Genomic DNA, 24,189 nt, shown 5'->3' with positions numbered 1-24,189 from the left:
AGATGGGAGGGTATATACGGGATGCGGGTGGGGGGGACGTGGAGGAAACTTTTTTTTTTTCTTTTTTCTCTCCCTCCCCCTCGGTTAGATGGTTAGGATCCTTTCATTTAATGGGAGAGGGCTCCGTGAGAGGGTTAAAAGATATGCTATCCTTGAGTGGATGAAGAGGTTTCTGCCAGCCATCATCTGCCTCCAGGAGACACATTTGGTTAAGGAATCAGTAAGGGGGTTAGAGAGGAGATGGATGGTGGCGGGATATCATTCGGTATACACTACTTACTCCAGAGGGGTCTCAATTTTGATACATAACAAGATTAAATTTGAAGTTCTGGCGTGTGAGGCCGATGACTATGGCAGATACCTTTTTTTACATTGTTATGTAGAAGGGATTAAAACTGTAATCGCAAATATATATATTCCACCACCATATAAACCAGATGTCTTGTATCAATTGCATAGATTTATGTTGAATAAACAAGAATGTATATTGATCGCGGTAGGCGACTATAATGCGGTTATGGATCCACTCAGGGATAGGACGTCCAGCAGAGGGGGAGGAGCACAAAACGTAGATTTATGTAAACTAGCCCATGAATTTAATTGGGTAGATGTCTGGCGGGTTCAGAACCCGGACGAAATTATGTATTCTTGTTACTCAAAAACACACCAAACTTGGTTGAGAATAGATATGACTTTTGGAAATAAAAATGTAATGTCCCAAAACAGGATTATGATAAAGTATATACCTATGGCTCTGTCAGATCATAATGCAATGGTAATTGAGCTGGACTTGAATAAAAATAATACTTTGCCGTTGTTTAAGTTCAATTCCCACTGGTTATTATTGATCTCAGATAAAGAGAGCATAACCGAGGAGTTAAAACTCTTTTTTATGGAAAATAAATGCTCCGCCAGTAGACTTGTGGTTTGGGACACTTTCAAGGCTTTTTTGAGGGGAGTACTGTTTAAAAGAGTAAATTACTGGAAAGAAAGTACTAGAGAGAACGGGAAGGTACTGGAGAAAAAATTGCAAGAGGCAGGAATGGCATGTATGAGATACCCTACCGTACTTAATAAGAGAGTTTGGGAGGAAGAACAGGAAAAGTTGAAAATATATCAATTAGAAAAAAGTAGGAAAGAATTGCTTTTATTAAATATTAGCAAATATAGTGAAAAATCAAAAAGGGAAATCATGGATCGGTGCAATTAAAGATAAAACGGGTAAACTAATCACCATACCCGAAGGTATTAAAAAAGTGTTCTGGGAGTATTTCCTAGAGCTATATAAGTCCAGGGTACAATACTCAAAACAAGAGTTAGATTCATACTTAGACAAGATTGCTTTTAGTAGGATATCTAAGGTCCAAAAAGAATATTTGGAGAAAGAAATAACGGTAGCAGAAATAAACCTAGCTCTGGGGAAGGTTAAACTTGAGAAGGCACCAGGTGGAGATGGACTTCCTTTTGAAATATATAAAACCTTTTCCCAGATTTTGGTGCCAGAATTAAAAATAACATTGGACGAGGCTCGAAAATTAGGCGATCTACCGAACTCTATGAAGGAAGCAATTATTACATTAATTCCAAAAAAGGGAAAAGAACGAACAGATCCCGGTTCATATAGGCCAATATCCCTGTTGAATACGGATGTTAAAATTTTGGCAAAAGTCCTAGCTGATAGGCTTTCAAGGGTTATCAAAGTAATAATAAATAAAGATCAGACAGGATTTATACCGGGTAGAACAATATACTCCAATATAAGAAGGTTATTCCTTAACATTGAAGCTAATAGATTAGATGCAGGGGAGAAAGCGATACTCTCATTGGATGCCCAAAAGGCATTTGATTGTATTGAATGGGAGTATCTATGGGCAGTATTAAGGAGGTTTGGTATAGGGGAGGGTTTTATAGGGTGGATCCAGTTAATATATCTAAACCCTAGGGCTAAAGTGGTTGTGGATGGGAGCTTGTCCCTGCCGTTTGCCCTATCTCGCGGCACAAGGCAGGGATGCCCTCTCTCCCCACTCTTATTTGCTATTGCAATTGAACCCTTGGCAAATATAATAAGAAATGATAGGGAGATTAAAAGTTTTCAATATGTGGGCGGGGAAGAAAAATTGTTAATGTAGGCGGATGATTTTTTACTTTTTTTGCAAAACACTGGGGATCAGTTTAATAAAGTGATAGAGATAATAGATAATTTTGGTTTTTTTTCTGGCCTAAATATTAACTTGGGGAAATCACATATGTTATTATTAGGAGATGGACAATTACAGGGAGACACACGGGTGCACGTTCTTAAAAAACACGAAAATTTTAAATATCTCGGCATACAAATCTTCGGAAATATAGAAGAATATGAAAAATTCAATGTCCTTCCCCTAATAAAAGAATTAAGAACTAAAATACACATATGGAAAAGACTACCAATGTCAATACAAGGTAGGGTAAATCTAATAAAAATGGTCCTTCTCCCAAAGATACTTTATGTATTGCAAAATGCCCCAGCGAGAATACCGCAGAACATTTTTAAATTATTTGATAGATTAATGGGGGATTTTATTTGGAAGGGTGCGATCCCTCGGATAAAGAAGGAAGTCCTTCAGCTTCCAGTGCAGGAGGGAGGATTAGCGGTCCCCAATTTGTTTTTTTATTATTTAATAACACAATACGGCAATATAAAGGGTAGTTTAGATAGTCAGGTGGGTAGGCAAGAATTAAATAGATGGGGATGGAAAGAGGACTGTAACCACTTAGAGGTGTTGGAGTCAGTTTTTTGGGGGGGAAAAAAATACTGATAACAGGATATTAAACTTAATAGAATACGTATGGGGGGAAATTAAGAAGATATTGGAGATTAAAGGGTTTTTGAATTATACACCGATATGGAAAAATCTTAATTTAAAGGAATTGGAAACAATAAGGGACTATATAGATTGGGGAAAAAAGGAATGAAATATCTAGACCAGATCTTTAAGGAAGATAAGCTGAAGGACTTTAACATAATGGTGTTGGAATTAAGGATCCCCCATAGTGATAAGTATAAATATTTCCAGCTTAGGAATGCACTGCGGACAGTTGTACAGGAGGACAGGTATAGAAGGGAAAAATCAGACAGGCTGGATAAGTTTACTGCAGTAGGGGAAGGAGGAGGAATAACCGCAAGGAGATATAGGTTTTTGATGGAGGGAAAGAGAAAAAGGATTACAATGCTTGCTGTGAAAAAATGGGAGAAAGATCTAGATTCCTTTACGGAAGAAAATTGGAGAGATGCCTTTAGAAACTATGCGACAATCTCGGATAGGGGCTCACATAAGATCTCACAATTCTTCATAGTGCACATATTACATCGATCTCCATGGATGTTGAAAAGAATGGGAGTGAGAGTAACAGATAAGTGTCCAAAATGCTGGGAGGAGAGAGCAGATTTGATACATTGTTTTTGGAGATGTCCCAAGCGGGGAGCAAGGGGAGAAAGAAAGAATAAATTAATTGTAATTATTAATTGTTAATATTTGATTTTTACTTATTGTTGGAGTAATGTGTTTTTTATGGATGTATTCTTTCTATGAAATTGAAATAAAGACTGATTATAAAAAAAAAAAATAAGATTAATGATTATCCAAAAGTGTATAAGTCTAATTCTCACTCCCCTTCCCTAAATTCACATCTCCACCCATCCCTCCGTTAAACTTGATGGACTTTTTTTTTAACTGTACTAGTTATGTATCTATAAGTATTATTAATACAAAAAAAGGAAGGAACTTATGTTGGCACACACATTTCCCAGGATCTCTTAGTAAGCATGGCAGAAAGTGAGATATGTGACCTTTCAAACTTCCTAGAGCAAGGCGTCTTGAAAATTCATTTGCATTTCACCTGTCTTTAGTACACATTGGTCGGATAAATTTAACAAAATGTCACTTTATGTGAAAATAATGAACAAACCGAAATGTCGATTGTATTCTTTACTCAGATGGAGGGAAAAAATCTGTGGATCAATGAATCAGCAGATCAAGTTTATCAGTGTGGCAATTTTGGTCCCGGAGACAGAGTGCCACTGAAAATATATTGTATATTACACAATTGAAGCACATTTAGTGTAAAAATAAATGAGCTTCATATAGTTTATAGCAAGGGTACTGCAAACAACACAGATACACTGTGACTGGCCCTCTCCTATTAGCAGCATAGAGATAAATAGCAGGACGCACATTCTGCATTCAGGTCAACTGGAATTAAGAGTAGCGGTGGGTAAATTGGTCAAAATTTTATTTGGGTTTGATTTAGCCAAATCAGTCGACACATTCAAAAGTGCTCCAATCGACCTGAAAATTTGTGTATGACCTTTCTCTCTCTTTTTTTCACTTTAGTCTCTCACTTTTCAAAATAATTTTTAATAATTTTTTTGATCTATTTCTGAAATTTACTCGACTACAGTCAACAACAATTCTGATCCAGATGCAACTCAAATTTCTAAGGAATTTGGATAGAATTTGATTAATTTAGAAGCCTTCCAGTTCTGGAGCATTTCCCATTTTTCCACTCTTGGATTGCATACCTTATGAGTTGCCTTCTAGCACAAAGCACCAATCTAGCCCTCAAGCTTTGCCCTTAGATCATCTTACGCATCCTCTCCTATGTCACCAACAAGGTGACCTCTGAGCCAAAATACTGTTCATGTTTAGCAAAAAATAGAGTATTTGTGATCATATAACATGTAGCTACTTTCTTATGGCTCAAGGGTATTCCTCAAAATAAGTTTCACTTAAAATCTTGATCTGACGTTTTCTTTCGCCATGCTTCCTTTGTTGAGAGTATGCAAACTATTTCATGATGTTACATCATTTTGAATTATAGCAATAATCTTCAGGTAATGATTGCCATCAAACTAGGCGGAAAAATAGGAAGTCGGCATTCTTTGAAGCAATCTGCCTGTACAACTTATAATGAGACTCTAGGGATAATGCAGATTTTCTCCTCAGTGATCTTTAATAGAAACACATTTGAAAATATATATTTTTGTACATAAAGAGCATGTATTGTCAGAAAATACCATATTGTTTTAATACTTTTCCTTATTTAAAGTTCTAAAAAAAATCTTGGTGATTGTCTCTGTAATTTCTCATGTCACTATTTATATTCTTAAAATAATCCTGAAATCTTGCAATTTTTACTCTGACCAATGAGTTTCTAAAAGGCTGGCACTTCCTGTTCAGATCATTTGTTAGTAATCACATTATCATCACAGGCAGGACTACAAAGAAAGATAACACCTCTATTACACAACAGATACCACAGGCTCACAGTATTGATGATAGGTGATGATTACAACTTACACAACCCATTCCCCTGCACAATGACCTGTGGTATTAAAGTGTGCTCCAAAGTGAATAGTCATTTCCAGGTACCAGTTTCCTATGGCCCATGTTACAAATCTTTAAAAGCCATTTAAAACTGCTATTTCCACTGGTCTCCACTTCCTGGTCTCAGATTGGCATACATAAAATGGCAAGATATCATTCTTTAACAAGTTATTATCCACAGCAGGGACCTACTTTAGCCACTGATTGGCTGAGCAGGCATCTCCTGGCATTTTTTGGACATCCAACCAGAACCAGATAGTGGTGAGGAATTATGAGGAATGGAGATTGTAATCCATTTTGCTCCATATATGAAAAATGTAATTGTTCCAGACACATTTTAAAAGAAGTAGTTTCAGCAAAATTGCTGCCCCCTAATCATGTGCTGAAAATATGATAAATAAAATGTTAAAAACAGTATGTCTCCAGAAAATGATGTATTGTTTAAAGAGGACTAGTGTTGATCGAGCATGCTCAGCCAAACACCAGTTCGGCTCGAGCATCTCGATGCTCAGCACATGGCGGTATTCGGCAGAATACCACACATGCTCGAGCACAATGCTCGAGTCTCCTCCCCACACATTTCTTGACTGCTATACAGCCAATAAACATGCAGGTAAATACTGCACTCACTGTCATGCCGTAGCCATGTTGGTTACTGCCATTACAGTGATTGACTGGCCAGAACGCGTCATCGGGTGCTATATAGCACCCGATGATGAGTGTTCAGCTCAGTCTTAGTCAGGGAGAGCTGTGCTGAGGAAGGGGCAGACAGTATAGGGAGTGATATAGGAATATTTTTATTAGAAAAACTTTTCAGAGACCCAAAAGTCCTTTAAAGGACTAATGTGTGTGGCAGCAGCAATATATATTTTTAGCGCAAACTGCGCTAAATAGCTAAAACGTTACAGAACCAAAAGTCCTATTAAGGACTATTGTGTGTTGCAGCAATATCTATTTTTACTAAATAGCGCACAATAGTTAGGCCACTGCAGACAGCGACATTAGCTACGCCACATCTCCTGTGTAAAGTGTGCGCATCCAAAAAATATCTGTGACATCCAGTGTACTTTTTCCGTAGCGGGTGACCGCTGCGGACAGTGATATTACCAGCGCCACATCTGCAGTGTAACATGTGCGCTGAATTTATCTGTGACATACAGTGTACATTTTTAATAGATGGTATCCGGTTCTGACAGTGACGTTACCAGCGCCACATCTGCAGTGTAACATGTGCGCTGAATTTATCTGTGACATACAATGTACTTTTTCAATAGACGGTGTTGACTTCTGACAGTGACATTACCAGTGCCACATCTGCAGTGTAACGTGCTCGCCTAGAAATGTATCTGTGACATACAGTGTCCTTTTTAAAAGACGGTGTCCACTTCTGACAGTGACATTACCAGTGCCACATCTCCAGTGTAACGTGCACGCATACATTTTTTACCTGTGACATACAGGGTACTTTTTTCGTAGATGCCAAGGACAGTGACATTACCGGTGGTACCTCTCCTCTATAACGTTTCCTCATCCCAAATACCTGTGACATTCTCTGTAATTTTTTATTAGCCGCTGGTGACAGCATTGACATTATCTGCAGGATATCTCCTGTATGACGATTCTACATCCCAAATACCTTTTTAAATTTGTCTGCGCATACACTTTCAAATCCTACACTACTGTACATGTGACATACTTTTAAGCATATATAACATTTAATATGAAGAAGGCAAGCAGTAAGGGACAGTGAAGTGGCTGTGATGGTGATGGTGCATGCAAGGCCGTGGCCCTGGGCGAGTTGAAACTGTGCCCCCCGCCAGAGCCAGTTGTCAATCACTGAGGTTGTAGTTAGGTCAAAAAGTTAGGAGGATGAGCAGAGTGAGGAAGTGAAAGAGGAGGTGGTGGACGATGAATTCACTGACCCAACCTGGAAAGGTGAAAAACCAAGCTAGCATAGCAGTACAGAGGGGGAGGGATCTGCAGCACCGCAACAGGCTGGAAGAGGCAGTGGGGTGGCAAAAGGGACACCAAACAGGCCTGCATCTGTTCCATGGAGCACCCCCTTGCGGAAATCTCCCTTGCCAAGGTGTAGGTGTTCCGCAGTATGGCGCTTTTTTGAGGAAAGTGCTGACAACAAAGAATATAATAGTAGTTTGCAACCTGTGCCGTACCAAAATGAGCCGGGGTGTGAACACTAGGAACCTCACCACCACCAGCATGATCCGCCACATGGCATCCAAGCACCATAATAAGTGGGACGAACGCCTGGGTCCACAATCTGTGTCTGTCGGTCACACCAATGCCTCCTCTTCCCCAGTGTTATGTGCTGGCCAATCCCTTGTCGAAGGCGCAGGCCCGGATGCCTCCCACCCCGGAACCTGGACCTTCTCAAGCACTATCAGCGACCACATCCACTTCCGTGTTCCAGCGCAGCATCCAAATGTCCTTACCCCAGGCCTTTGAACGCAAGCGCAAATATCCAGCCACCCACCCACAGGCCATAGCACTAAATGTGCAGCTTTCCAAATTACTGGCATTGGAAATGTTGCCATTTAGGCTTGTGGACACTGAGTCCTTCCGCAGCCTGATGTCGGCGGTCATCCCGCGTTACACAGTCCCCAGCCGCCACTATTTTTCAAGGTGTGCCATGCCCGCCCTACACCAACATGTGTCCCATAACATTACACATGCCCTGACCAACGCAGTTACTGGGAAGGTCCACTTAACCATATTCACATGGACAAGTGTATTCGGCCAGGTACGCTACATTTCCCTGACGACACACTGGGTGGACATTGTGGAGGTCGGGAGCGAGTCGTAAGTCAGAGTGTGTGGCAAAACGCGCGTCGAGGAAGAGTTCTGCGCCGGTAGCACCGGGTCACTTGCCTACCATGGGTGATTATCAATATTGGTTTTGTGTTTTCCTTATGGGCTTCCTTATCGGGGCCTTGGGTACTGTATTTGGCTTTCATTACGCCCTTTATTAGTGATGTAATTTGCACAGCAGTATATTGCCCCGAGGATAGACACTTTACATGTTATTCATGGTTATGTAACTCCATGCTAGGCATGTCATCCGGTGATCTACCTGGTTGGTCTCTGATACACAGGTGTTTCTTTGTTGGTGTCTCCTCTTTGTTGGGCGTTCCAGCTTATGACTTCACCATTATTTTTATTATTATTTTTGCTATTTTGTACTAATAAACTTTGTATATTTTATATTCATTATTCGTACTATATTTTCTTGGGCTATTGGTTCAGTTCAGTATAGGTTGTGTTTAATGCAGTACTAGGCCCATATGCAATTGTTTGTAATACTGCCTGAGGTACGGGTTGGTTTGCACGGGAGTGAATCATACCCTGGTATCACACAAGTGCTACCAACGCCAAGGATTGTGGGCCCTACATTGATCAGGGTTTCCGCCAGCACTTACGTCAGAGGCTCCAACCCCCATTTCTTCTCTTCCTCCTCTATTTCCACCTCTGAATTATTTGCGTGCAGCACCAGTCAGCCTTCAGTCGGTAGCTGGAAGCAGTGTAGCACCGCAGTGGGGAAGCGGCAACAGGCCGTCTTGAAGCTGATATGCTTAGGGGACAAACAGCACACCACCGCAGAGCTGTGGCAGGGGATAAGAGACCAGACTGAGCTGTGGCTCTCGCCACTCAATCTAGAACCAGGCATGGTTGTGTCTGATAATAGCCGTAACTTGGTGGTGGCTTTGGAGCTCGACAAGCTCACACACATCCCATGCCTAGTCCATGTCTTAAACTTAGTGGTTCAGCGGTTTCTCAAAATCTACCCCAATTTGCCTGGGCTGAAGGTGCGCCACGTTTGCTTCAGCCGGTCTGCCAATGCTGCAGCAGCGCTGGAAATTGCCAGCTCACCGGCTGTTGTGTGACATGAGCACGCGCTGGAACTCGACGTTCCACATGTTGGCCAGGCTTTGTGAGCAGCAGAAGGCAGTAGTGGAATACCAGCTGCAACATGGTCATCGCCCTTCCAATCAGCTTCCGCTATTCACAAGCGAGGAGTAGGCATGGATGTCTGACCTCTGTGAGGTTTTAAGAAACTTTGATAAAAATATCAACACAGATGGTGAGCGGCGATAACGCTATTATCAGCATAACCATCCCACTTCTGTGTTGTATGGAACTTTAATTCTATCTGTTCTGCGTGGGTGGGCAGAAGAGGAGGAAGAGGATGAGGAGATTGAGATTCATCCTCCTGATGACGACAGCGAAGTCTTGCCTGTTGGTACTCTGGCACACATGGCTGACTTCATGTTAGGCTGATTTCCCGCGTCCCGTGCAGTATGCGCATTTTAGACAATACATATTACTGGTTGTTCACCCTTCTCAAACTCTGCTACAAAGAGAACTTCTCATCTCTTATTCATCTAGTGGAGAGATCAAGCAGAACGGTGCAATACCAGAAGATCCTCGTTGAAAAATTGCTCCAAAAATTTCCATCTGACAACGCTGGCGGCAGAGTCCGTAGTTCCTTGGGCAACCGAGGAGGGGAGACAAGGGGAACACACAGCAGTTCCAACAGAGGCAGGGCAACACTCTTCAAAGCCTGGGACAGTTTCACGACAGCACCCTCATCCAGATGCGCGGCCTAGTGTCACAAGGGGGGAAAAATTTGATGAAAGACCACATAGCAAACCGTGTCAGCATCATCAATGATTCCTCAGTGCCTTACAACTACTGGGTGTCCAAGCTGGACACATGGCACAAACTGGCGATCTACGCCTTGGAGGTGCTGGCCTGCTCTGCCGCCAGAGTTTTTTCTAAACGGGTATTTAGTGCTGCTGGTGGCATTATAACAGATAAGCGTATCTGCCTGTCAACTAAAAATTCTGACAGGCTGACTCTTATAAAAATGAACAAGGCCTGGATTTACCCTGACTTCTCGACTGCACCAGAGGAAAGCTGATGAACATAGAGGACACTTTAAATGTGTTATTTAGAATGTACTGAATACACTGTATTCCCATGCACCTTTTCCACTACAAAAAGGGTATATGGTTGAATTTTACTTTTCTCATCCTCCTCCTCCTCTTCCATCATATCAACATGCTTATTCGTTGCATATAATGCCATTGCATATATGCCCTTGCATAAAATGTTTTACAGGGTCAGCTCACCTGCATACCCTTGCATATAATGTTTTACAGGGTCAGCTCACCTGCATGCCCTTGCATATGTTTTACAGGGTCAGCTCACCTGCAGGCCCTCACCTACAATCTTTTACAGGGTCAGCTCACCTGCAGCCCCTTGCATATAATGTTTTACAGGTTCAGCTCACCAGCAGCCCCTTGCTTACAACCTTTTAGAGGGTCAGCTCACCAGCAGACCCTCAACTACAATCTTACAGGGTCAGCTCACCTGCAAGCCCTCACATATAATATTTTACAGGGTCAGCTCACCCGCAGGCCCTCGCATATAATGTTTTACAGGGTCAGCTCACCTGCAGGCCCTCGCATATAATGTTTTACAGGGTCAGCTCACCTACAGGCCCTCACATATAATGTTTTACAGGGTCAGCTCACCTGCAGGTCCTAACCTATAACCTTTTAGAGGTTCAGCTCACCAGCAGGTCCTCAACCATAATTTTTTAAAAGGTCAGCTCAGCAGCAGTCTCTCACCCCTAATGTTTTAGAGGGTCAGCTCGGCAGCAGGCCCTTGCTCCAAATGTTTTTGAGGGTCACCAGCAGGCCATCAATAATAATTTTTAAAGGGTGTGTATGATGCCCTCCATTATGTGTAACAAAGGGTGTATTGGAGTGCCGGTTCCTTGTAGTTTTTGGCAGCCCCTAAACTTAGTGCATAGGCTTTATGAGTGTAGGAGTCCCACTACCTGAACAATTGTACCACAATGTGAATGAGGCCCTCCTTTATGTGATATACAGGTTGTATCGGAGTGCCTCTTCCTATTAATTTTTGGCAGCACTTGCACTTTATATACAAGTACATTTACAAACCGGATTCCAAAAAAGTTGGGACACTATACAAATCGTGAATAAAAACTGAATGCAATGCTGTGGAGGTGCCAACTTCTAATATTTTATTAATAGTTTAAACTGAGAAAATGTACCATTTTAAGGGAAAAATATGTTGAATCAGAATTTCATGGTGTCAACAAATCCCCCAAAAGTTGGGACAAGGCCATTTTCACCACTGTGTGGCATCTCCCCTTCTTCTTACAACACTCAACAGACGTCTGGGGACTGAGGAGACCAGTTTCTCAAGTTTAGAAATAGGAATGCTCTCCCATTCTTGTCTAATACAGGCCTCTAACTGTTCAATCGTCTTAGGCCTTCTTTGTTGCACCTTCCTCTTTATGATGCACCAAATGTTCTCTATCTAGGTGAAAGATCTGGACTGCAGACTGGCCATTTCAGTACCCGGATCCTTCTCCTACGCAGCCATGATATTGTGATTGATGCAGAATGTGGTCTGGCATTATCTTGTTGAGAAATGCAGGGTCTTCCCTGAAAGAGATGACGTCTGGATGGGAGCATATGTTGTTCTAGAATCTGAATATATTTTTCTGCATTGATGGTGCCTTTCCAGACATGCAAGCTGCCCATGCCACACGCACTCATGCAACCCCATACCATCAGAGATGCAGGCTTCTGAACTGAGCGTTGATAACAACTTGGGTTGTCCTTGTCCTCTTTGGTCCGGATGACATGGCGTCCCAGATTTCCAAAAAGATCTTCGAATCGATCTTCGAAGATCTTCCATTTTGCCACACTCCATTTTAAAAGATCCCTGGCCCAGTGAAAATGCCTGAGCTTGTGGATCTTGCTTAGAAATGGCTTCTTCTTTGCACTGTAGAGTTTCAGCTGGCAACGGCGGTTGGCACGGTGGATTGTGTTCACTGACAATTGTTTCTGGAAGTATTCCTGAGCCCATTCTGTGATTTCCTTTACAGTAGCATTCCTGTTTGTGGTGCAGTGTCGTTTAAGGGCCTGGAGATCACGGGCATCCAGTATGGTTTTACGGCCTTGACCCTTACGCACAGAGATTGTTCCAGATTCTCTGAATCTTCGGATGATGTTATGCACAGTTGATGATGATAAATGCAAAGTCTTTGCAATTTTTCGCTGGGTAACACCTTTCTGATATTGCTCCACTATCTTTCTGCGCAACATTGTGGGAATTGGTGATCCTCTACCCATCTTGGCTTCTGAGAGACACTGCCACTCTGAGAAGCTCTTTTTTACCCAATCATGTTGCCAATTGACCTAATTAGTGTTAATTGGTCTTCCAGCTCTTCGTTATGCTCAAATTTACTTTTTCCAGCCTCTTATTGCTACTTGTCCCAACTTTTTGGGGATTTGTTGACACCGTGAAAATTTGAATCAACGTATTGATACGATACATTTACTCGGATTAAACGTTTGATCTGTCATCTATGTTCTATTACAAATAAAATATTGACATTTGCCATCTCCACATCATTGCATTCAGTTTTTATTCACAATTTGTTTAGTGTCCCAACTTTTTGGGAATCCGGTTTGTACAGGAAAGAATGTTTCCTAACAATTTTTTTTTCGCTAAAATCAATTTTATCTTCGGTTTTGGGCGTATTATTGTCAGTCTGTAAAAGTTGGGTACTACTCGAACAACATCGTTCCCAGCAGCGACCTGGGAGTCCAAGATGCATCCAGACATCCCCCCCATGCTGTTCCCAAACCATTTCAGTGGTGTTTCCATCAATTTCTGACCTTTTCCTATGAACAAGACACCCTACTCTCTTCAGAGCAGGGGGTGCTTTTTTTAATGCTCGGGTACTCCCATTGATTTCCATTGAGCTCAGGTGCTTGGTAGAGCACCAGAATATCCCTAGGTGTTCGAGGTGTTCGGCCCGAGCACCCGAGCACTTTGGTGCTCGATCAACACTAAAGATAGATTGACATATATGTTTGTGGGAAACAGTTCAATAAAGTCGCAGATTAATTAACTAACCGTTGCGTCACAATCTACACTTCAAATACACGTAATATAGGCGTATTTCAGCTTAATAAATGACCCCCTAAATGTCTTTGCTGGGTACTGATGCTATAACCATGAGTTTATGTAAAACATCCATATTCGACAGCTAATACAATATATCAACCCCAGTTCTTAAAAAGGATAGTAATAAAAGTGTATCAGGAAACTGTGATCAAAGAAATGAAAAAGTAGAACAATACTTCACTTTAAAATCATATTGTAATGTTGATCACAAAGGCAAGATGCATGAATGTTTTTGGTTGTTTTTATAAAGCATTTAACCAAGTCCTAATTCTTTCATAAAGCTCTTTGTCTCTCATGTCTCCAGTTCCGAAATTTATAGCATCAGGTCATTTGTTTACTTCTCCATCAAGCAGTAATTATAATTCAGTTTGAAACTTCCACATGTCTTTTCATTGTTTTCTTCTAAACCCTAGTAACAGCACATGGCGAGGGCCTTTTCTTAAATAACAAATTATAACTGAAAGGTAACATCACTAAAAATGAAAAAGACATAATTTTTCTTTAGCTATGGTTATTCATTTCCTGTAATTTATATAGTGACAGCACATTAGTCCCTTTCAACAATGGAGATCACAATCCTAAGCAGCAAACTAGTCTACTACTGTGTTTTTGACAGTTTTGTTCTGTGTTGAATATATAGAATCCATGAAGATGTCCATAAGTCATGTAAATGCTATACCCTCCCCCTTAAGGGAAAAGATGTAAGAAAATAAGGAAAATTGAATATTCCTTTAAATGGTCCAACATTAGGCTTTCTAGACCTGCACTAAATTTATCACAGGGACTCAGGCTGGATGAGAAATGTGCTGCAGGGATACACACTTTTGTCTTAATCTACAACTATTTTTCACTAGAATTATGCAAAGCCATGCACCTTCTAGGGGCAGACTTCCAGACTGGAAACTTAAAGTGGTCTTGGAAAAAAAATCTAAAAGTGGCCCCAAGTTGTAGATTAATCTAAATTGACAAAAGGAGGGGCAAAATAAGTTGGTAGGGCCAACACAAGTCACAAGAGCCCCTGTGCTTATGTAAACAATGAAGGGGCTTGCAGGAGAGCTCCTAAGATCAAACATGGATGGCCTATCCTATGTTTAAGAGGGTTGTTCATCCCTGGGGACAATTTCTACAGACCCCCCCCCCCCCCGCCCCCCAAAGTTTTAACAACTTTGCTCAACTCTAATTCTCACCATCAGCTCTAGGATTCAGATTCCTGTGCTCAACCACCACTCATTCATTTTCAGTCTTGTTCTGTGCAGTTTTTAATTGACTTATTTATAAAAGAACATTCATCCAGTTTGATCCAACAGAAGTTTCAATTCCTTTTAAATTACAGTCCTTAATAGAAATTCAGAAACTGCCTCCGTTCTATATGTCAAGGAGAGAGTTGAAGTGTTCTTTAGAATGTAAAATGCCTTGAATTACCTAGAAATAGGGAGAGTTCACACACTTGACTCATACCATGCAATGGGCAAGTAAGATTAAATTACATTGCACTCTGATGGTTACAGATTCCAATGTAACTGATAAAATATTGGTGGCCTTAAAATGGGTAATAAATAAGGACATTCTTCTCATGAAGTTTTCCTTTGTCTCTTTAAAAGTGGGTTGAGGTCTTCAAATTGTGCAACTTAGTTATAAAAAAAAAAAAAAATTCTACAATCTTTACGATATATATAACTAATATTAATAACAGACTATACAGTTTTCCTGTACCAGATTACTTGTATGCAGATATTAAATATATTTAAAGAAACACTTTGCTTGGTACTATTACAGAATATTTCCATTGTAATCCAATATTACTTGCAGATGTCTAACCAGCGTGTTCTCACTGCACTAATGGTATTACTGGAGTTCACATTCTACTTGAACAACCACATCAGCTGCAAACAGATTTTTATAGTTTTCCCATTCTCCAATGTAATTAGCATGTTTCTCAAAATCCAGTCGCTCAATAGGACCATTTAAGGCAAGATAATATAATCTTGTAGAGTCTGATGACTAGAGTCATCCATCAAATCACCAGAGGATACTTTGCTGAGGTATAGATTTTGACACAAAAATGACCCCTTTTATAACAGGACCCCAAAGATACCCCATGTGGAGCTAACGTCAATCAGTTGCCACTAGGGTCTATTTCTGATGGAAAAATATCAAAAGAACCTATTAACTCTTCTCAAAGATATATCCTATGTGCAATAATATTTATTTTTACAATGCAATTAAAAGTGAATAGATGGAGGGTGGACTCTCAGTATCATGTACTTTGGTGGGCCCTAAGTATCCTAGTCTCATGCCAAGGACAGGTAGGGAGTAGTGTTGAGCGTGAATATTCGAAAAGCAAATTTTTATCTCGAATATCGCCACTTCGAGAATTTGCGAATATTTCGAATATAGTGCTATATATTCGTTATATTGAATATTCGTCATTTTTTCCATCTGAACACATGATTCCTCCCTGCTTCTTGCTTGTGGGCCAATGAGTCATTGGCCCACAAGCAACTTAAGCAGGGAGGAATCATGACTTCAGATGGAAAAAAATGACGAATATTTGAAAAAACAAATATATAGCACTATATTCAATATAGTGCTATATATTTGTATTTTAGAATATTTATCATTTTTTTCCATCTGAATTGAACACTGAACACATATATTCGTTTTTGACCCACGTCTGTATTGATTGCATAATATTTGCATATTACGCGATCATTACCTTGCCGATATTCGAGTAAAAAAAAAGAATGTAGAATTTAACGGATATTCGAATTAACGAATATTCAACGAATATTCTACAAAATATTTGCGAAATATCACAAATTCAAATATGACCCCTGCCACTCATCACTATTAAGGAGTCAGTTATCAAGAATGCGTTAAATTAATGAGTCACATGTCTTGTCCAAAATTAAATGTATCCAACTGTCATTCATGTGCCCAGATTGAAATCTACGCCAGATAGATTTAAATGTATGCCTCTTTTCTGTTCAGGTCTATTCACATCTATTGTTTGCCACTTACAATGCTGTTCTAACACCTCTCTTGAGGAAGATTCACACCCAGCTTCAGTCATGCAAATTAAATAAACATCTTACCTCCATGAGGTATCGTGTTGATTATGATAAATAGATTATGGTGTAAAAACATACATGTAGACACACATATACCTATGCAAATGATGTGAAACTACAATAGGTAGTTATTATTGTAGTTTCACATCATTTGCATAGGTATATGTGTGTCTACATGTATGTTTTTATATATTTTTTAGGGGTTTGCTTTTAGACTAATAAAGTCCATTATTCGTTACTATCTTGTGTTTCCCTTCTGAGTGTGCCGCTTCATATTGCTTACACCTCCTCTTGTTTTCTGGGGTCCTGAGGGTGGGACCTGAGGGTGAGCACCTTATCCATACGGTGAGGGGGTGAGCCGCTGTATTCTTGCAAGTTTTTGATAAATAGATTATGCATACTGAAGCACTTTCAATACTAAAGATTTCTTGTAAGAGTCATTCTAATTAAGAAAGCCTATCAGGGGACTAGCTAAACGTCTTCAAACAAAATTACTGTTTGCTCTAAATGAATACTAGTGATATAGCATGACCTAGATGAATGAGAACCTTTACAGACATATACTTTTTTTTTATGATATGTTTGGTTATGTGGACTCTTTTTATAGGACTTGACTTATAATGGGGTCTGGCAGGTTCCATTGTAGTATCTGTCATTGTTAAGGGGAGTAATAGCAATAAATGACGCAGAACCCCTTCTGTAAACTCACAATTGCCTAATCGGGTAGATAAAAATAGGGTTTTAAAATCAGAGAAATTAAATACACAACAGGCATTTACAATAATACATGAGATAAGAGTTAAACGGCAGATGGCGAAATGGAAAAAAAAAGTTAAATTGGCCGATTTGTCATTTTTCAGTTTTTTTGGTAGCTTCACCATCCACCAAAAATGTAATAAAAAGTGATCAAAATCATACACACCCCAAAAAATATACAGGGGTCAGAATATGGCAACAAAAAGAAAGTCCAATTTTTGTGCAAAGTTTTTTAATTTTATTTTTTAGCATTAAAAGCAATACATATATGGTATTTCCGTACTCATACTGACTCATAGAATGAACGTAAAAGGTTAGTTTTACTGCATAGGAAGTAAAAACAAAACACATAAAACTGTTGCGGAATTGAATTTGTCCTCAATATCACTCCATATGTTAACAGAAAAATGTAAAAGATATGTCCCTGGAAAGGCATGGCAAGAAAAACAAAAACACAAAAATGAAAGAAAAAAAACAAAAAAAACTCCGGGACTGAAAGGGTTAATAACATACTTCACTGTCATATATTTATTTGTTGTTAATTAAGAAATAGTATAAAAATTATCCCTTTTTATTGGCAGATGACTCCTACTCTGTCTTTAAAATGGCTTTGAATTATTCCTCCAAAATGAATTGGAAAAGATATTAGAATCCACATTTTGGGGGACATTTGCACCAAATTCGATTAATTTTGAATCTACTTGTTCATCTCTTTTCCTAGCTACGTGTATATGTTTTTCTTGAAATCTACATCATTATTTTAAAGATTCTGATATAGAACTCCCCACATGCCTGATAATCTTTTTTGGGTTTCTTTTTTTATTGTCTTTCAGTCTTTCTCGTATCGTTATCTTTATACAGTCATGTGAAAAAATTAGGACACCCTTTGAAAGCATGTGGTTTTTTGTAACATTTTTAATAAAAGGTTATTTCATCTCCGTTTCAACAATACAGAGAGATTAAAGTAATCCAACTAAACAAAGAAAACTGAAGAAAAGTCTTTTCAAGATCTTCTGTAAATGTCATTCTACAAAAATGCCTATTCTAACTGAGGAAAAAGATAGGACACCCTCACATGTATTCCCTCTTAAATTGGCTCAGATCTCACACAGGTATATCACACCAGGTGCACATAATTAGTAGATCGTTACTCTGCATGTTGAATGAGGCTTGCCCTATTTAAACCTCAGACATTTAGTTTGGTGTGCTCCTGACTGTTGAAGTGAGAGTGAGCACCATGGTGAGAGCAAAAGAGCTGTCAGAGGACTTCAGAAAAAAGATTGTAGCAGCCTATGAGTCTGGGAAGGGATTTAAAAAGATCTCAAAAGATTTTGAAATCAGCCATTCCACTGTCCGGAAGATAGTCTACAAGTGGAGGGCTTTCAAAACAACTGCCAACATGCCCAGGACTGGTCGCCCCAGCAAGTTCACCCCAAGAGCAGACCGCAAGATGCTAAAAGAGGTCTCCAAAAACCCTAAAGTGTCATCTCGAGAACTACAGCAGGCTCTGGCTACTGTTGATGTAGAAGTACATGCCTCTACAATCAGAAAGAGACTGTACAAGTTTAACTTGCATGGGAGGTGTGCAAGGAGGAAACCTTTGCTTTCCAAGAGAAACATCGAGGCCAGGCTGACATTTGCCAGAGATAAAGTTGACAAAGACCAGGACTTCTGGAATAATGTTCTTTGGACAGATGAGTCCAAAATTGAATTATTTGGACACAACAGCAGAGGACATGTTTGGCGTAAACCAAACACAGCATTCCAAGAAAAGAACCTCATACCAACTGTGAAGCATGGAGGTGGAAGTGTCATGGTTTGGGGCTGCTTTGCTGCAGCAGGACCTGGTCAGCTCACCATCATAGAATCCACGATGAATTCTACTGTGTATCAGAAGGTGCTTGAAGAACATGTGAGACCATCAGTTAGAAAATTAAAGCTGAAGCGGAACTGGACCATGCAACATGACAATGACCCAAAACATACTAGTAAATCAACCAAAGATTGGCTGAAAAAGAAGAAATGGAGAGTCCTGGAATGGCCAAGTCAAAGTCCAGATTTGAATCCCATTGAGATGCTGTGGGGTGACTTGAAAAGGGCTGTACGTGCAAGAAACCCCTCAAACATCTCACAGCTGAAAAAGTTCTGCATTGAGGAGTGGGGTAAAATTTCCTCAGACCGATGTCGAAGACTGGTAGATGGCTACAAGAACCGTCTCACTGCAGTTATTTCAGCCAAAGGAGGTAACACTCGCTATTAGGGGCAAGGGTGTCCTATCTTTTTCCTCAGTTAGAATAGGCATTTTTGTAGAATGACATTTACAGAAGATCTTGAAAAGACTTTTCTTCAGTTTTCTTTGTTTAGTTGGATTACTTTAATCTCTCTGTATTGTTGAAACGGAGATGAAATAACCTTTTATTAAAAATGTTACAAAAAACCACATGCTTTCAAAGGGTGTCCTAATTTTTTCACATGACTGTATCTCAGTACAGTTCTTTTGAGATGTAAGGACTGTGGCTCTGTGCTCAATTACAGTGGAATGCAGTTAATATGTCGGCTCCCACAGAGAACTTAATACATCACTCTATAACTTCCTGAACTGAAAGTCAGGATGCTGTGGATTTTATTGAAAACAAATTGTTTGGATAATCCCTCTCTTCTGACAATCAGAAAAAAGGAAAAAAGAAAAAAATATCATGTCTTGAGCGTGTGCAGCACAGGCCAAATGAAATGTTATTTCGGAAACCCAGAGAAAGTCATTGCCAGGTAGCAAATATTAATACAGAATGTGCGCCTTAAGTAGTGATGAGCGAGCACCAAAGTATTGGGGTGTTCAGCCCGAACACATTGCTATATTCGTGTGCTCGGCCGAGCACCCGAGTATAACGGAAGTCAATGGAAGACACCAGGCACCCCCTGCTCGGAAGAGAAGAGAGTGTCTGGTTCATAAAAAAAGGTTAGAAATTGATGGGAACCCCATCAAAATGGTTTGTACATAACATTAAGAGGATAGCTGCTTGCCTTTTAGACTCCTATTATGTACAACATACAATAGACAACCACGCAAAGGCTATATGCCAAACAGAAAAGAAGAGGCACACTCAAAAGGGATACACTTGATAAAATTGATGCACACTTTATTATACTAAAACACAACCCCTAAAAAAGTATTAGAAGGCATCTATGTCATTTGAGCCCTTTGTATGTTTTATAGATTTTAGGGGTTGTGTTTTAGTATAAATAAAGTGTGTATCAATTTTATCAAGTGTATCCCTTTTGTGTGTGCCCCTTTCTTTTCTGTTTGGCATTTACGTGGTCATTTTGGTCCTGAGGGTGGGACCTGAAGGTGAGCACCTTATCCATATGGTGAGAGGGTGAGCCACTGAGTCTTTCAGATTTACACAAAGGCTATATGCAAAAAGCCAGGTATGTGCAAGCCATCAATCTATCCATGAGAAAGATGGCAGCCTTGTGCAGTGATATTCAAAACCAGCTCTCATCTGACTGAGAACCAGTAAACCTTAAAGTTATTTTGCATTTGTTGGATGACTTGGGTGGACCTGCACACTTAGATCAATATCATTAGGGCAACAAAAAGTTTTCCGATTGTCCTAACATAATATTCAATAACCTTTCTATAAAGTTTTGTCATGTAAAAACGTATTTGCATAAACATGGGCATATGGAAAAGACATGCAAATGAGCAGAATCTGCCTTGTTTTTCAGCTGTCATAAGACTATGAAAACCAATAGAGGGCGCTATTGAGTTATGAACAGTGCCCTCTATTGGTTTCACAGTCTTAGGCCCCATGCACACGACCGTTGTGTGCACTCGTGGCCGTTGTTCCGTTTTCCGTGATTTTCTGTGGACCCATTGACTTTCAATGGCTCCGTTGAAAACTCGGAAAATGCACCGTTTGTCACCCGCCTCCGTGATCAGTGTATCCTGTCTGTCCAAAAAATATGACCTGTCCCATTCAAGTCAATGGGTCCGTGAAAGAACACGGATGCACACAAGATTGGCATCCGCGTCCGTGATCCGTGGCCGTAGGTTACGTTCATACAGACGGATCCGAAGATCCGTCTGCATAAAAGCTTTTTCAGAGCTAAGTTTTCACTTCGTGAAAACTCAGATCCGACAGTATATTCTAACACAGAGGCGTTGCCATGGTCATGGGGACGCTTCTAGTTAGAATATACTACGAACTGTATACATGACTGCCCCCTGCTGCCTGGCAGCACCCGATCTCTTACAGGGGGCTGTGATCCGCATAATTAACCCCTCAGGTGCCGCACCTGAAGGGTTAATTGTGCGTATCATGGCCCCCTGTAAGAGATCAGGGGCTGCCAGGCAGCAAGGGGCAGACCCCCCCTCCCCAGTTTTAATTTCATTGGTGGCCAGTGCAGACCCCCCCAACCCCCCTCCCTCCCTCTATTGTATTAATATCATTGGTGGCACAGTGTGCGGCCCCCCCGGCCCCCCTCCCTCCCTCTATTGTATTAATATCATTGGTGGCACAGTGTGCGGCCCCCCCGGCCCCCCTCCCTCCCTCTATTGTATTAATATCATTGGTGGCACAGTATGTGGCCTCCCCTCTCCCCCCCCCCCCGATCATTGGTGGCAGCGGAGAGTTCCGATCGGAGTCCCAGTTTAATCTCTGGGGCTCCGATCGGTAACCATGGCAACCAGGATGCTACTGTAGTCCTGGTTGCCATGGTTACTTAGCAATATTAGAAGCATCATACTTACCTGCTGCGCTGTCTGTGACCGGCCGGGAGATCCTCCTACTGGTAAGTGACAGGTCTGTGCGGCGCATTGCTTAATGATCTGTCACTTACCAGTAGGAGGAGCTCCCGGACGGTCACAGACAGCGCAGCAGGTAAGTATGATGCTTCTAATATTGCTAAGTAACCATGGCAACCAGGACTGCAGTAGCGTCCTGGTTGCCATGGTTGCCGATCAGAGCCCCAGAGATTAAACTGGGACTCCGATCGGAACTCTCTCTGCCACCAATGATCGGGGGGGGGGGGGAGGCCGCACACTGTGCCACCAATGATATTAATACAATAGAGGGAGGGAGGGGCCGCACACTGTGCCACCAATGATATTAATACAATAGAGGGAGGGAGGGGGGCCGCACACTGTGCCACCAATGATATTAATACAATAGAGGGAGGGAGGGGGGCCACACCATGTGCCACCGATGATATTGATACAATAGAGGGAGGGAGGGGGCCGGGGGGAGGCCGCACACTGTGCCACCAATGATAATACAATAGAGGGAGGGAGGGGGGGCCGCACACTGGCCACCAATGATATTCAAACTGGGGAGGGAGGGGGGGTCTGCCCCCTGCTGCCTGGCAGCCCCTGATCTCTTACAGGGGGCTATGATATGCACAATTAACCCCTTTAGGTGCGGCACCTGAGGGGTTAATTGTGCGGATCACAGCCCCCTGTAATAGATCGGGTGCTGCCAGGCAGCAGTCATGTACACAGTTCGTAGTATATTCTAACTTGAAGCGTCCCCATCACCATGGGAACGCCTCTGTGTTAGAATATACTGTCGGATATGAGTTTTCACAATGTAACTCAAATCCGATGGTATATACTAGCATAGGGGCGTTCCCATGGTGATGTGGACGCTTCAAGTTAAAATATACCATCGGATTTGAGAAAACTCCGATCCGATGGTATAATAGGGACTCCTGACTTTACATTGAAAGTCAATCGGGGACTGATCCATTTGCAATTGCACCATATTATGTCAACGTCAAACAGATCCGTCCCCATTGACTTGCATTGTAAGTCAGGATGGATCCGTTTGGCTCCGCACGGCCAGGCGGACACCAAAACGACTTTTTACTTCATGTCTGTGGATCCTCCAAAAATCAAGGAAGACCCACGGAAGTAAAAACGGACACGGATCACGGAACTACGGAACCCGTTTTTGCAGACTGCAAAAAAAAAATATTGTGTGCATGAGGCCTTATGACGAGACAAATATTTTTGTCAGAAGACTATGAAACCTATAGAGGGCGCTGTTCATAACTCAATAGCGCCCTCTATTGGTTTCATAGTCTTCTGACAAGAATATTAGACTGAGTCTTATGACAAGCTTATTAGTGTAACCTTTTGCATGGAAAATTTGCAATTAGAATATTTGCGATCTACACTAGGATTATATCTGACACTGGGAAAGCTGGGTAATACCTCAGTTATAAAATCTGACAATGGGAAAGCTGGGTAATAACCCGCAATCTACACTGAGTTATTACCCAGCTTTTCCAGACTTACAGTCAGGTCCATAAATATTGGGACTTCAACACAATTCTAACATTTTTGGTGTTATACACCATCACAATGGATTTGAAGTGAAACAAACTAGATGTGCTTTAACTGCAGACTGTCAGCTTTAATTTGAGGGTATTTACATCCAAATCAGGTGAACGGTGTAGGAATTACAACAGTTTGCATATGTGTCTCCCACTTGTTAAGGGACCAAAAGTAATGGGACAGAATAATAACCATAAATCAAACTTTCACTTTTTAATACTTGGTTGCAAATGCTTTGCAGTCAATTACTGCCTGAAGTCTGTAACGCATAGACATCACTAGACGCTGGGTCATCCCTGGTGATGCTCTGCCAGGCCTCTACCGCAACTGTCTTCAGGTCTTGCTTAAGAATGTTCCAAACAGTTGTTTTGGTCATGCCTAATGTTTTTGCTATCTCTCTGATGGGTTTGTTGTGTTTTTTCAGCCTAATGATGGCTTGCTTCACTGATAGTGACAGCTCTTTGGATCTCATCTTGAGAGTTGACAGCAACAGATTCCAAATACAAATATACTTGAAATGAATTCTGGACCTTTTATCTGCTCATTGTAGTTGGGATAATGAGGGAATAACACACATCTGGCCATGGAACAGCTGAGAAGCCAATCGTCCCATTACTTTTGGTCCCTTAACAAG

Source organism: Bufo gargarizans, chromosome 1 (assembly GCF_014858855.1).
Source record: "Bufo gargarizans isolate SCDJY-AF-19 chromosome 1, ASM1485885v1, whole genome shotgun sequence".
NCBI classification, from domain to species: Eukaryota; Metazoa; Chordata; class Amphibia; order Anura; family Bufonidae; genus Bufo; species Bufo gargarizans.
Note: the sequence above shows the minus strand (reverse complement) of the source record.